The following is a 16,685-nucleotide window of genomic DNA, read 5'->3' on the forward strand; positions in this document are numbered from 1 at the left end:
GCAGAAGGAGGTCAGGTACATATTGTTATGTTCTGCTACCAGAGCTAAGGAAAGAGAGGAGATCTGTCCCTACGATAGAACTCAGCTTTATCCCTACGATGTAACAGGGAACCTGATCCTGCGATCAGACCTGCTAAAGTCCTAAGCTAGTCTGTACAGAGGCCTATAGATGTGGGGAAGGAATCCCTACAAGTACTAAGGACTGGGAGCAAATGGACACCTCCTAACAGAAATAGTAGCAGACAGACGAACAAACAAAATATATAGAACATAGAGGTCAATAGACCAAGCAAACTAACAGAGCAAGACACAGAGCACAGGCTAGCTAGAAAGTAGATATACAATGAAGTCCAGCAAAGCCAGAAGGGCGGAGCAGGATTAAATAGGCCAACAAGGTCATGTGACCAGCAAAGGAAAAAACCTAAGAACAAGGTTCTAACACATATAGCAGTACCAGTGCAGAAGGAGGTCAGGTACATATAGCAGTACCAGTGCAGAAGGAGGTCAGGTACATATAGCAGCACCAGTGCAGAAGGAGGTCAGGTACATATAGCAGCACCACTGCAGAAGGAGGTCAGGTACATATAGCAGTACCAGTGGAGAAGGAGGTCAGGTACATATAGCAGCACCAGTGCAGAAGGAGGTCAGGTACATATAGCAGCACCAGTGCAGAAGGAGGTCAGGTACATATAGCAGTACCAGTGCAGAAGGAGGTCAGGTACATATAGCAGTACCAGTGCAGAAGGAGGTCAGGTACATATAGCAGTATCAGTGCAGAAGGAGGTCAGGTACATATAGCAGCACCAGTGCAGAAGGAGGTCAGGTACATATAGCAGTACCAGTGCAGAAGGAGGTCAGGTACATATAGCTGCACCAGTGCAGAAGGAGGTCGGGTACATATAGCAGCACAAGTGCAGAAGGAGGTCATGTACATATAGCAGTACCAGTGCAGAAGGAGGTCAGGTACATAAAACAGCACCAGTGCAGAAGGAGGTCAGGTACATATAGCTGCACCAGTGCAGAAGGAGGTCGGGTACATATAGCAGCACAAGTGCAGAAGGAGGTCAGGTACATATAGCAGTACCACTGCAGAAGGAGGTCAGGTACATATAGCAGTACCACTGCAGAAGGAGGTCAGGTACATATAGCAGCACCAGTGCAGAAGGAGGTCAGGTACATATAGCAGTACCAGTGCAGAAGGAGGTCAGGTACATATAGCAGTACCAGTGTAGAAGGAGGTAAGGTACATATAGCAGTACCAGTGTAGAAGGAGGTCAGGTACATATAGCAGCACCAGTGCAGAAGGAGGTCAGGTACATATAGCAGCACCAGTGCAGAAGGAGGTCAGGTACATATAGCAGCACCAGTGCAGAAGGAGGTCAGGTACATATAGCAGTACCAGTGCAGAAGGAGGTCAGGTACATATAGCAGCACCAGTGCAGAAGGAGGTCAGGTACATATAGCAGTACCAGTGCAGAAGGAGGTCAGGTACATATAGCAGCACCAGTGCAGAAGGAGGTCAGGTACATATAGCAGTACCAGTGCAGAAGGAGGTCAGGTACATATAGCAGTACCAGTGCAGAAGGAGGTCAGGTACATATAGCAGTACCAGTGCAGAAGGAGGTCAGGTACATATAGCAGCACCAGTGCAGAAGGAGGTCAGGTACATATAGCAGTACCAGTGCAGAAGGAGGTCAGGTACATATAGCAGTACCAGTGCAGAAGGAGGTCAGGTACATATAGCAGTACCAGTGCAGAAGGAGGTCAGGTACATATAGCAGTACCAGTGCAGAAGGAGGTCAGGTACATATAGCAGTACCAGTGGAGAAGGAGGTCAGGTACATATAGCAGTACCAGTGCAGAAGGAGGTCAGGTACATATAGCAGTACCAGTGGAGAAGGAGGTCAGGTACATATAGCAGTATCACTGCAGAAAGAGGTCAGGTACATATAGCAGTACCAGTGCAGAAGGAGGTCAGGTACATATAGCAGCACCAGTGCAGAAGGAGGTCAGGTACATATAGCAGTACCAGTGCAGAAGGAGGTCAGGTACATATAGCAGTACCAGTGCAGAAGGAGGTCAGGTACATATAGCAGTACCAGTGCAGAAGGAGGTCAGGTACATATAGCAGTACCAGTGGAGAAGGAGGTCAGGTACATATAGCAGTACCAGTGCAGAAGGAGGTCAGGTACATATAGCAGTACCAGTGGAGAAAGAGGTCAGGTACATATAGCAGTAACAATGCAGAAGGAGGTCAGGTACATATTACAATACCAATGCAGAAGGAGGTCAGGTACATATAGCAGTACCAGTGCAGAAGGAGGTCAGGTACATATAGCAGTACCAGTGCAGAAGGAAGTTAGGTACATAAAGCAGTACCAGTGCAGAAGGAGGTCAGGTACATATAGCAGTACCAGTGCAGAAGGAGGTCATAGAGAGATAGCAGTACCAGTGGAGAAAATGTTTAAAACCAGGGAGCAGTACTATTGAAAAATGTAGTCAGAGCCAAACAGCATTGCTAGGGAATAATTAAATAAAGGCAAAATAACCTTCTTCCACAATAGCCATCTTTGATGCAATATCTGAGGGTGGGCTCTTTTAGACGTCCATGATCATTGGTTCAATCTCGGGTCACAATACGCGGACTGGCCGTGTGTCTTACGACCTCAAGCATGACAGCCTCAGTGAAATATATGAAACTGTCGGGATTGGGGTCGGGAGACGCACGGTCAGTCCGTTCGTCGTGATACGAGATCAAACCCATGATCATGGACGTCTGAAGCAGCCTGCATAAGATTATCCTAAAAATCCATAAATCCACAAACAGCAGTTCAGGGAAAAACCGGCCCTAATAATGTAATAGGTGAGATAACGGGTGTGGTAGAAGTATACGAGATATTAGAAATAAGTTTACCTTCAAACACCAGGCGGAAGTCTTTCTGGAGAGGAACCTGTAGGAAATCATGCTGGACTCTACATGAGAAGATCCGCTTTCTGTCCTCCTCAGTGGGTGTGATGGTCACAGCGCTGTTCACACTGTAAGTTCTGTCGGAGTTTCTCCGAGGATCCTCAGTAGAAATATTATTCAGTTTTTCCCCCATCTTTGAACCATTTAATATCAATGTCCACCGGGTAGAATCCAGTGGCGGAGCAGCGCAGGACACTCTCTACATTCACTACAGCCATCTTATTTGTGACTGTCACCTGCGGAGGAGCTAAAAGCTTACGTGTAAAACACCACTGACAAAAAAGGCAAAAGATAAATCTACAGGTAGATCTCAAGCTAAATGATTTCTTGTGTACCCTGAGGATAAAAACTTTTGGAATCTTGGCACAATAGGGAGGAGAGGGCTGGAATCTTTGTGATTAGTCTCCATCATGGTTTATGGGGGGATGTAGCGTAAATGTTTATAGTCGGAATAACTGTTTAAGGGCTAAGATTTATGAAAATAGTGGAAGACAACAATGAAAAAGAAGCCAGGCAAAATTTTGTGACATCAATGGCTTCGGTGCTGATTTAAATGGTTATTGCAAAAATCATAATGTGATCTCAGTTTTCTGTACATACAATGTGAATACAACCTATTTTTAAATCTGCACAGTTTTTCTGCTTTCAATGCTCTTCTCCCTCCCCAATGATGTCCCCAAGGACTCTCTTACCATATTGCTACTAGACCAGACCTCCAGTAGTTCTAAAGCTGCTAGTCGAGCATGTGCAGATGCACCTAATGACCCTGTCTAGTAAAACATCTGACAGCTCAGCTATGCTATGCTAAATATCTCACTGATGCAACATCTGATGGTGGTGTTCTAGCACAGTTCAGCTATGCTATGCCAGAGATACCACTGACACCAGCTGTATTTGCACCTAATTACCCTGACTAGTAACAAATCTGACCGCTGGGTTTGAGTACAGCTCAGCTATGCTGAAGATCCCACTGATACCAGTTGCATTTGCACCTAATGACCCTGTGTAACAAAACATCTGATGATGGGGTTCTAGCACAGCTCAACTGTGCTATGCCAAAGATGCCACTGACACCAGCTTCATTTGCACTTAATCACCCTGTCTAGAAACACATCTGACCGCTGCAATCAAGTACAGTTCAGCTATGCTGAAAATCCCACTGATACCAGCTGAATTTTCACCTTATGACCATGTGTAATAAAACATCTGATGGTGAAGTTTTAGCACAGTTCAGCTATGTTATGCCAGAGATCCCACTAACATCAGCTGCATTTGAACCTAATGATCCTGGCTAGTAACACATCTGACCGCAGCAGCTCAGTTATGCTGAAAATCCCACTGATACCAGATGCATTTGCACCTAATAATCCTGTCTAGTAAAACATTTGAGGGGGGTTCTAGTACAGCTCAGATATGCTATGCCAACGATCCCACTGACACCAGCTGCATTTGCACCTAATGATCCTAATGAATCTATAATAAAATCTACACTTTCTCACAGCATCATTCATTGCACTGACAGCCATATTATATGTTATAGGATAGCTAAGGTATTCTATGTAAAGCTCCTGCACATGTTGAGATCCATCTACCTGTCTCATAAAGCACACTGAAGAGCAGAGGGAGGGTACTGCAGCAATGAGGAGAAGCAGGGTGCTGCTGGGAGATGTAGTTTTGGGAAATAAGAACAGTTTAGTGAAGCTGGATGCACAGAGCGTCAGAAGAAGGTGAAATAAGACACGTAGGTACAAGAACAAAACTTTTATGTTGGGTTTGTACTGTGTATTATCAATAACCATGCAGAGACTGTGCTCTGTAATAAAAAAATGCCATTGTGGGAATAACTTTTAAGCAAACAGAAGTTTTCTGAGAACAGCAAATTGACGATTCTAGAGAAAGTCTCTAACAGAATTGATCAGAAATGAAGACACAGAGCTGAGATGATCGTTTCTGTCCATAAACTATCTGTAAGATTCTCTCCACCAGGACCTCACTGATCAAAACTTTTAAGATGTTATTAGGTCATCACTTAAAGTAATAGGAACCTCTGAACATTAGTGTGAGCACCGGGGGTTGTGGCTGCTCATTTATGGTAATGAAAATAATTGACTCACCTCCGATGTCCAACCTGACCTCCTTCTCCTTCCTCTCCGAGCTGTAGATCACAGAACACTTGTACATCCCACCATCAGGTATTTGTATATTAGAAATAGTCAGAGTAGTTACCCCGATTAGTAATTCTTCTGTGCTCAGGGAATATCTAGAAGAAGTTGTCCTCACAGTTCTACTATAGCTCAGGATTTCCTTATCTCGAAAATACCAAGATATTGTGAGATGATTGAGATCTACAGGAGGTTCGTCCACTGTGAACCGACAAGGAATCCGAGCGTCAGATCCCAGCCTGGTGGTGTGTACAGATGGTGCAATCAGCTTAAGTGACGACACTGTGGACAATAACAGATTTATCATTATATGCCATTCAGCATTGGGAAACTAAGCTGGAATCCAAATGGGGCAACATCAATTGTGCATGAATTGTGTTTTTTTTTTTCTTTTTTCTCTTGCTGTACACTAAAAATATACTGAGGTTTTATGGCCTTTATTAAGTGGGTGTGGTAACTGGATCACTGAGGGGTTGTCCTTAGCAACATGGTATCCGCTAACAAATTGAATGGAAAATCGGCTCAAATTGTTAGCGGACACCATGTTGCGTTTGGAGAGCCCCTGTGTGCCCAAACATTGGAGCTCCCCCACAAGTGACCCCATTTTGGAAACTAGACCCCCCAAGGCACCTATCTAGATGCATAGTGAGCACTTGGAACCCCAGGTGCTTCACAAATTGATTCATAAAAATGAAAAAGTGTTTTTTTTTTCACTTTTTCATTGTTACGAATCAATTTGTGAAGCACCTGGGGGTTCCAAGTGCTCACTATGCATCTAGAAAGGTGCCTTGGGGGGTCTAGTTTCCAAAATGGGGTCACTTGTGGGGGAGCTCCAAAGTTTGGGCACACAGGGGCTCTCCAAACGCAACATGGTGTCCGCTAACAATTTGAGCCGATTTTCCATTCAATTTGTTAGCGGACACCATGTCGCGTTTGGAGAGCCCGTGATGTGCCTAAACAGTGGAGCTCCCCCACAACTGACCCCATTTTGGAAACTATACCCCTCAAGGATTTTATTAAGGTGTATAGTGAACATTTTGAACCCAGAGGTACGACACAGAATTTGTTTACATTAGGTCATCATATTGAATAAGTTTTCATTAGTCTTGAGCGCAAGTGCTCGCTACTTGAGTTGGCATCGGGTACTCAGGTATGCACCATGTACAGCGTGTGCTCGAGTCCCTGCTCCGCATCTTTCACGTTTATTAGACACCCAAAAAAAAACATGCGGGGATCGCTCATGCATGGCAGGCAATCCCCGTAAAGTTTTTTTGGCCGCGAAGCATATGGGGCAGAGACTCGAGCATGTCACTCAATTACCCACGATACTCAATGCATACCAGAGCACCCGATGCAAACTCAAGTAGCGAGCACTTGCGCTCAACACTAGTCGCCATATCGTCATCTTTTTTTCTTACTTTTGAAATAAAAACCCAACCCCATCACAACTCTAACCCCAACCCCAGCCCTAACCCTAGCACAACCCTAACCATAGCACAACCCTAACCCTAGCACAACCCTAGCCCTAGCACAACCCTAGCCCCAAACCCAGCCCTAACCCTAGCCCAATCCTAACCCAAGAGTTTATTTTTGACGCCGTTCCTTGTAAGGTATAAGTGATTAGACGACTTTATTCTTCGGGTCGGTGTAATTACAGCAATACCAGAATCATATGGGGTTTTTATGACTGACAGCTGTCACACACTAAAAGACGCATTTTTTGTAAAATCTAGTTTTTGCATCGCCATATTTTGAGAGCTATAATTTTTCCAGATTTTGGCAGTCATGTGACGGCTCGTTTTTTGCGGGATGACTTGACGTTGTTATTGGTGCCATTTTCAGGCACGTGACATTTTTTGATCGTTTTCTATTCCGATTTTTGGGAGGCAGAATAAACAAAAACCAACAATTCAGGAATTGTTTTTTTTTTTTTTTATTCTGTTCCGCGTGTGGTAAAATTGATGAGGCAGCTTTATTTTTCGGGTCAGTACGTTTACAGCGGTACCACATTTATATAGTTTTTCTATGTTTTGCACTTTTACATAATAAAAGCAATTTTATAGAAAAAAATATTTTTTAGCATCGCTTTATTCTGAGAGCTATAAAAAAATTTATTTTTCGGCTGATGGAGCTGTGTGTCGGCTTGTTTTTTGCGGGACGAGATGACGTTTTCAGCGGTATCATTTTTATTTACATGCGTCTTTTTGATCGCCTTTTATTCCACTTTTTGTTTGGCGGTATGGTGATAAAGCATTGTTTTTTGCTTCGTTTTTTTTTTTTACTGTGTTCACTGAAGGGGTTAACTAGTGGGACAGTTTTATAGGTCAGGTTGTTCCGGATGCGGCACTATCAAATATGTGTACTTTTATTGTTTTTTTTTTTTTTATAATAATATTTATTGATGGGTACATTATATTTTTATTTTTGGTGGATTATTTTTTTATTTTTTTTTAATATTTTTTTATTTTTTTTTTATTTTTTTTTTTCACTTTCAGACAGTTTATATACTTTATTACTTTGTCCCACTCTGGGACTTTCACTTTTTTTTCTCTGATCGCCTGCATGGCACAGGAATGCAGCACCATCCCTGTGCCATGCAGACTGTCAGCGGTGCACATTGAGAAGATTGTTTGGAGATGCACTGCGCATGTCCAAACAATCTTCCTGCTGTCTGGTGACCCGGATGTTGTCATGACGACATCGAGTCGTCATGGCAACACCCGGGAAGCCTTTGCAGACTGCGCAGGAAGCCGGAAGAGGAGGTGAGTATCGGCGATCATCTCCCCTTGCCCCCGCAATGCTGCGATCGACTTCGATCGCAGCATCGCGGGGGTTAATGTGCTGGGAGCGGTGCAGGACCGCTCCCTGCACATAGTATCGGGTGTCAGCTGTGACAATCAGCTGACACCCGGCGGCGATCGCGCCCGCACAGCCTATGTGCGCGCGCGATCGCGATGACGTACTAATACGGGTCTGGCTCTTAAGTCCCAGGGCACAGACGCGTATTAGTACGTCAGATGTTGTTAAGGGGTTAATATGGTTTCACATATGTCTTGCATTGATGACCTGTGATCATGATTCTGTGGTGGAAGCAAAGTTGAACTTTGGCATCCTGAAAAACGCAGCAAAAACTGCACAAAAACCTGTGTTTTTGACGCTGCTTCTTTTCTGCCAAGAGAGCAGATTTTCCTGCAGAAAAAAATAAAAACAAAAATGCCCTGTGTGATCATACCCCAAGTGTATATTGCATTGGCATAGACATACAGTACAGTGTTTAGACACCCATCAGGTCAGTGTAACACACCTGAAAAATGACTACCGTATTTTCCGGAGTATAAGACGATTGGGTGTATAAGACGACCCCCAACTTTTCCAGTTAAAATATAGAGTTTGGGATATACTCGCCGTTTAAGACTACCCCTCTTCTAACGCACATATGGTAAAAATTAAAAAAAAAATCAGATTTGATTTCAGTATGGTAATTTTAAAGTGATGAACCTTACCGGCGATTGGCTGGTTGTTGTATACAAATCCTGCTTGGATTGGTCAGCTCTCCCTGCCTGCCCAGCTCTCCCTGTCTCCAAGACCATCAGCACATGCGCTCCTGCGCCACTTCACTGCAGTCCTCAGGAGCGAGATCTGAGAGGCAGAGAAGGAGGTAATACAAGGGAGAGCCAGACGAGTGAATGAGGCGTGTTTTTCTGGGCACAGCACCGCTCTTTCTCTTTTCTCCATACCCTGGAAGTCCTGGACGCCAGCAGCTTGCTTCCCTTACACTTTCCCGGTGAGGCGCCCCCTCACCTCGTAACTGTAGTCCTCAGGAGAGAGATCAGAGAGGCAGAGAAGGAGGTACCAGTAATAGGATACAAATAGAAAAAAAATGTAAGCAAAAAATGTGTTCACTTTTAAGGGGGAGGGGGTCTTCTGCTGACACTGGTATAGGGTAATGTCCCCCAATTCTGACAATATCCCCCATCCTGGTATATATGCCCCCTTTCCTTTTATACATGGCCCCCATCTCCATCCTGGTATGCCTGGCATCCCTCCATCCTGGTATGCATGGAACCCCACCATCGTGGTATGCATGGCACCCCTCATCCTTATCCTGGTATGCATGGCACACCTCATCCCTATCCTGGTATGCATGGCACCCCTCATCCCTTTCCTGGTATGCATGGCACCCCTCATCCCTATCCTGGTATGCATGGAACCCTTTATCCTTATCCTGGTATGCATGGCACCCCTCATCCCTATCCTGGTATGCATGGCACCCCTCATCCCTGTCCTGGTATGAATGGCACCCCTCATCCCTTTCCTGGTATGAATGGCACCCCTCATCCCTGTCCTGGTATGCATGGCAAACCTCACTCCTTTCCTGGTATGAATGGCACCCCTCATCCCTGTCCTGGTATGCATGGCACACCTCATCCCTGTCCTGGTATGCATGGCACCCCTCATCCCTGTCCTGGTATGCATGGCACCCCTCATCCCTGTCCTGGTATGCATGGCATCCCTCATCCCTTTCCTGGTATGAATGGCACCTCTCATCCCTGTCCTGGTATGCATGGCAAACCTCATCGCTATCCTGGTATGCATGGCACCCCTAATCCCTATCCTGGTATGTGTAGCGTCGGCGTCCCTGCCTCCTGCTAGGCAGGGACGCCGTTCCCCTCACCTCTCCGCTCCGTGCCCGGCGGCTTCCTCCCGCTCTGCTGGCAGCGCGCGCTGCTTCCCGGTCCCTGTGCTTAGGGCGCGCGCGCGCTCCCCCTCTCTTAAAGGGGCCGCTCGCGCCGTCCTAAGGAGTCCCCGGCCAATGGCCGGAGGACCTCACCATATATAAGGCACCTCCTCCAAAATGGAGGTGCCTGAGCAATGTTGTTGCAAAGCCTCTCAACTCTGCTTCAGCCCTCAGGTCCCGTTACCAGATACCTGCCAGTTACCTGCCAGATTCCTGCCTGATACCTGACTATCTGTGTGCATTCCTGCGGTTCGACAGGCTGCCTACCATCTCCTGCCAGTCTGTCTATGGATCAGTCTGCCCGCTCACCTGGGAGCGCTCACCTGTTACCTGCCTGCTAACCTACCTGGAGGCTCTGCCGTCACGTGCCGTGACCACCTGCCTGTCCAGAGACTCTTGCCCGCTCACCTGGGAGCGCTCACCTGCTACCTGCCTGCTAGCCTACCTGGAGGCTCAGCCGTCACTTGTCGTGACCACCTGCCTGTCCAGAGACTCTTGCCCGCTTACCTGGGAGCGCTCACCTGCTACCTGCCTGCTAGCCTACCTGGAGGCTCAGCCGTCACTTGCCGTGACACCTACCTGTCCAGAGACTCTTGCCCGCTCACCTGGGAGTGCACACCTGCTACCTGCCTGCTAGCCTACCTGGAGGCTCTGCCGTCACTTGCTGTGACCACCTGCCCGTCTAGAGACTCTTACCCTGCTGTCACTTGCCGTGACCACCCGCCTGTCAAGAGACTGTCCCCGTCACTTGCCGTGCCCTCCTGCCCTTCTACTCAGAGACTGTCCCTGTCACTTGCCGTGCCCTCCTGCCCTTCTACTCAGAGACTGTCCCTGTCACTTGCCGTGTCCTCCTGCCCTTCTACCCAGAGACTGTCCCTGTCACTTGCCGTGACTACCTGCCCGCCTTCCCTGGGAGCCACCCGCTTCCTTACAAGGACTGCCCCTTTGTATAGTAGCTCAGAGGTTCCACTTCCCAGACCCATTACAGTATGCATGGCACCCCTCATCCTTATCCTGATATGTATGGCCCCTCATCCTTATCCTGGTATGTATGGCACCCCTAATCCCTATCCTGGTATACATGGCTCTCTCATCCTTATCCTGGTATTCATGGCACCCCTCATCCCTATCCTGGTATGCATGGCCCCCTCATCCTTATCCTGGTATGCATGGCACCCCTCATCCCGGTCCTGGTATGCATGGCACCCCTCATTCCTATCCTGGTATGCATGGCACCCTTAATCCCTATCCTGGTATGCATGGCACCCCTCATCCTTATCCTGGTATGTGTGCCCCCCTCATCCTTATCCTGGTATGTATGGCCCCCTCACCTTTATCCTGTTATGTATGGCCCCTCATCCTTATTTTGGTATGCATGGTCCCCCTAATTCACAACATGCTGCACATAAAAAAAAATAAACACTCCTACTCATCTTTCTTCTCTCCTCCAGCGCTGCGTCCTGTCTGCCCGCACTGATCTTTCCATGTGAGCTGCGCATGACGTCACTGCCATGCGTGGCTCACAAGGATAGATCAGCTGCCGTAAGTCACTGCTCCCCACGCACACAGAGACTTCATGCTCCTTAATAGCCGGCATAAAGTGTAGCCACAGTGCGGCTCCTGCTGCTGCCGGGGCGATCGCGTGTGCCTGCTATTAAAGGGCATGAATATTCACCCCTCCCCACGGGCGTGGAGAGAGGTTGAATACTCATGCCCTTTAACAGCAGGCAGAGGCAATTCTGGCAGCAGCAGGAGCCGCACTGCGGCTACACTGTGTGCCGCTATTAAGGAGCATGAAGTCTCTGCTCCCTGCGCACACAGTCCCGGCGTGGGGAGCAGTGAATATTCATTTTCTTTAGCAGCAGGGACAGTGTAGACTGCAGCAGGCGGCTGCTGCCTCCTGTGCCCCGCTCATACGTGGCTACCTCTCCCCCCACAACCCACACATAATATATATATACCCTCTCCTCCCCCAACATTCGGACTATAAGGGTATACGCCCTATAAGATGACACCCGGCGTATAAGACGACTCCTGACTTTTGAGAAGATTTTCAGGGGTTAAAAAGTCGTCTTATACGCCGGAAAATACGGTAATTAAATGTAAGCGCTTTCTGATCAGAAGACATACAGGGCTGAGCTACTCTGCCTAGTGCACTAGGAGGAAAATACTGTAAGGCTATGTTCACACATCTTGGTTTTTTCAGCACTTTTTGATGCGTTTTTTATGCAAATTTTCAGCTGCGTTTTACAGTACAAGCGAGGTCTATGAGATTCCAGAAATCTCATGCACACATCATGGTTTTTTTTAATCAGGATTTTGTGCTTTGCATGTTTTTTTTGCATGTCACTTCTTTCAGCATTTTTTCAGCGTTTTTCACCCATTGGAAATAATGGGTAGTGAAAAAATGCTGAAAAAACGCCTAGTGTGAACATTGCTATCAGGTTTTTCTGCATTTTTAGTGAAAATAAGCAAGCAGAGCAGCATGTGAAACTCATTTATTTTTGTGATTTTACCATCTTGTCTTGGTCACTGAGATGGTAGTTTGTATTAGGAGAGTTCAGTTACATTTGTGATGTGTATAAGTGTAAACATTGGCTGAGCTAGGTGTGAGATTGAACAAGACCTGTGGTCTAGGCAATTGTGAAATTGAACAATCTCTGAGCAACTCAATGGCAGACCCCATAGTGTGAAAATAAATAGTGTCATACAAACTCAATGCACTGCCAGTGTCTAAACTATTCCTGAACAATTCACCTCCCCCATTGTTATATTTGAACTTCTGGTTAATATGGTTTCACATGTCTTGCATTGGTGACCTGTGTTCATCCTTCTGTGGTGGAAGCAAAGCTTAACCCCTTTACAGCCTGGGGCGTAATAGTACACACCAGGCTGTCACCCCCTGTTCAGCGAGGGCTCCAGCACTGAGCCCACACTGAACCGGGCACATGTCAGCTGATTCTTACAGCAGATATGTGCCCGCAACAGCCGCTGGTGGAATCGCGATCCACCCGTGGCTGTTAACATGTTAAATGCAGCTGTCAATCTCTGACAGCGGCATTAAACATCGCCGCACCGGAAGCGCGTTACTTACCCCGTCCATCGGTGACCCCGTCAGGTGATCGCGGGTCACTGATGGGTGGGCATGACAACCCTGGGTCTACAGCAGACCCCAGTGGTTGTCATGTAATGATCGCTATGAGAGCCACCTTGTGGTCAGCGGTCATAGCACAGGAGCATTTCTGCTACATAGAGGTGATCTGCTCATCACCTCTATGTAGCAGAGGTGATCGGACAGTTGCTGCTTCTAGTCTCCTATGTAGACTATAGAAACAAGCAAAAAGTGTAAAAAAAAGTTTTTAAAAATATAAAAAAAATAAAAAAACTATAAAAGTTTAAATCACCCCCTTTCACCCCATTCAAAATAAAATAATTAAAAAAAAAACCCACATACACATATTTGGTATCGCTGCATTCAGAATCGCCAGATCTATCAATATAAAAAAATAATTAATCTGATCAGTAAACGGCGTGACGAGAAAAAAATTTGAAATGCCAGAATTACGTTTTTTGGTCCCAGCAACATTGCAATAAAATGCAATAATGGGAAATCAAAACATTGGATCTACCCCAAAATGGTATCAATAAAAACTTCAGCTCGGCGCGCAAAAAGTAAGCCCTCATCCGGCCCCAGATCCCAAAAAATGGAGACGCTACAGGTCTTGGAAAATGGCGCCATTTTTTTTGTAGCAAACTTTCAATTTTTTTTTCACCACTTAAATAAATAAGAACCTATACATGTTTGGTGTCTACGACCTCGTAATGACCTGGAGAATCATAATGGCAGCTCAGTTTTACCATTCAGTGAACGTGGTAAAAAAAAACAAACATCTGTGGTATTCCACTTTTTTTGCAATTTCACCACACTTGGAATTTTTTTCCCATTTTCCCGTACACAATATGGTAAAACCAGTGATGTCGTTCAAAAGTACAACTCGTCCTGCAAAAAATAAGCCCTTACACGGCCATATTGACCAAAAAATAAAAATGCTATGGCTCTGGGAACAAGGAGAGCAAAAAACGAAAATGCAAAAACGGAAAATCCCAGGGTCCTTAAGGGGTTAAAAGGGAACAGTGAAAAAAAAACGCTGAAAAAACTCATCAACAAGCATCAAAAAATCACCAAAACTGCAAGAAAAATCCTGAACAAACCTCCCTTGAGAGATCAGGTTTTGCTACAGAATATTGACGCAAAAAAACCCATGATGTGTGAACAAAGCCTTACACTTCAGCATGTCTTTATAGGATCTAAAGTGCTACAAAGGCCTTTACATCTGATCAACATGGAGGTGGGGGCCCAGGTCCAAGTTTTGCACTGGGGTCCATGAGACACTAGTAACGCCACGGCACAGAGAAAATCGTATACCAAAAAGTCACGTGTCCCACTCTGGATTGAAACAGGATTTATTTATCACAGAGTAAAATAAAATACACGACCCTAAGCCATTATTAGTATTACTGATAAAGGGACTAGGACTCTAAATATATATAATTGTACGAGGAAGTCCCTGTCCTCCTCCCCCTCAATCTACCACCACACTGTGACCACGACCTCCTAGCAGTGCAGGTTCTCCAGGTCACCAGCATTGTCCCTTTTTCAGTGCCCGACCCCAGTACTGACCTGCGGGACGCAGAAGCAGGAGGAGCAGGAATGTCTTCATTGCCTCCATTTTATCCAGATTATAAATGGAATGGATTGTTTTTTGCTTCCTCCTCTCCCCCTGATCCTCCTTTACTTTCCCTTCCTATTCTCTGAGTTCAGAGAACTTAACTCTTTCCTTGCATGTTGTAGGTCTCTTCTCTCTCCATAATCCTAAAATATTAGCTCTACCTACATCGCATTTGGCTGTATATTCCTGTGCAGAGTATATATAGTATTTGGTGACAGGGTGACGCTCTCAGGACATGGTCCCCCAATGCCGGCAGCCCCATTATTAGATATTTCTGTCCCGTGTACTCATAGGGCAGATGACATTAATGCAGACTAAACACTGCTGAACGTGACTCCATCTGTCTCATCAAAGTCAATGCCTCTCAGCAATAATCCCATATTTCCCACCAGATCCACTTACGTATGGCTCACGCAATGTAGATATTCCCTTAGGCAGATGATTTGCTTTGTTATGTTTCTGTTTTATGCAGGACTTCCATGACTGAACTGGGAGAAGTACTGGGACGTTTCCTTACCCTGTACTGGTTTCTCATTCTGTCTGCCATTATGTAGATACCTTGCTATTGCACTGACGTTCCTTTACCTTTTCCTCCAGGCTCAGCTTCCCCTAGGACCTTCCACGTGCTGGGTTGAAGGTGTACTTAATTTTCCAAATACGTTTTATTGTGTGAAAAATTAAAATGGTAATTCAGTCTCCAAAAATTATCACCAATCTACTGAATAGGGGATAATTTTTTAGATCTATGCTGGTCTGTGATCACCATAATGGAGCATATATAATATATACAGTCAGTCGCTCCTGCGCCCTGCAGGTCTATGACGATGATGACGATAGCTGACCGCTGGGCTAGGCTCTCATCATCACTCACATACACATTGAAATGAGCATCCGGGTATATGCATTGCAAGAGAGGGGTCAGATCCACTCCTCTGTTTTTATGTCTGCAATCTCATTCTTAAAAATGTTTTTTTCCAGACTTGAAACTAGGTTCCTGCATTTGATTATCTTAGGAAGGCGGTGGGGAAGGAGGGATGCGAAGAAAACGGTGGGGAAGTAAGTGGTGCTGCACCTCATATATTAACAGTTTTCAAAAACCTTGACAAACAAACTAGTGATGAGTGAATCTTCTGAAATTTGAATTTGAAGAATGTTCCCCAAAAATTTAATTCACGGTGAATAAATTCATGCGAATCTCACTACTAGAAAGCTTGTAATTGCTTGGACAATGTAATGGGGAGAGGGGAGAGAGAGGACCTGCTGACCATAAGAGCCTACACTGTACAGGAGAGAGAGGACGCCACTGACCATAAGACCTTACACTCTACAGGAGAGAGAGGACCCCACTGATCATAAGAGCTTACACTGTACAGGAGAGAGAGAGGTCTCTACTAAGGATCTCAACAGAAGAGAGAGCAGTCCGCTGACTATAAGAGCTTATAATTTATAGAAGAGAGAGAAGAGCCCTCTGACCATAAGAGCTTACTCTCTACAGGAGAGAGAGATGAGCCCGCTGATCATAAGAGCTTACACTCTACAGTAGAGAGAGAGAGAGGACCCTGCCGACAATAAGAGCTTACACTCTTCAGGAGAGAGAGAGGAACCCACTGAACTTAAGAGCATACACTCTGAGAGAGAGAAAGAACCCTGCTGATCATAAGAGCTTGCACTCTGCCAAAGGAAGAAAGGACCTCACAGACCATGAGAGTTGTGGAGAGCAATCACATCAGTGACTGCTAATGTGACTTCTCTACAAGTCTCTATGTGGCACCCCAGGGGTCCGGTTGCCACAGTGGCATTGCCTCCATCACAAGAGGTGATGTCATGCTTGGAAGCAAGCAGGGGTCCCCTAGTCAGGTATACTAGCATGCAACACTTTCCTGGCTCCAGACCAGCAAGAGGAGCTCCTCCCCTTAGCAACTTGAATCTGGAGGCGGGGTTAGTTAGAGTTAGTGAGAAGAGTTGAATACAGGACAGCGAGGAGGAAAGACCTGGGGAGTGGAGCTGTGCACAAGCTCACCCCAGAGAGAAGCGTAGAAGAACCGGACACCGGAGTCCGGGGCTGTGGGGCACTGAAGGCCCAGCAG

The 16,685-nt window shown here is 46.0% G+C and overlaps 1 pseudogene; it reads right to left on the reverse strand.

The window, feature by feature from the left end:
- Window positions 1–14,706, reverse strand: part of LOC141162496 (uncharacterized) — a 38,276-nt pseudogene extending 23,570 nt beyond the window's left edge.
- Window positions 14,707–16,685: the final 1,979 nt, after the last annotated feature.

The sequence above is a fragment of the Phyllobates terribilis genome, unplaced genomic scaffold (assembly GCF_046119375.1).
Source record: "Phyllobates terribilis strain yellow unplaced genomic scaffold, ASM4611937v1 Scaffold_9__5_contigs__length_417890890, whole genome shotgun sequence".
Taxonomy (NCBI): domain Eukaryota; kingdom Metazoa; phylum Chordata; class Amphibia; order Anura; family Dendrobatidae; genus Phyllobates; species Phyllobates terribilis.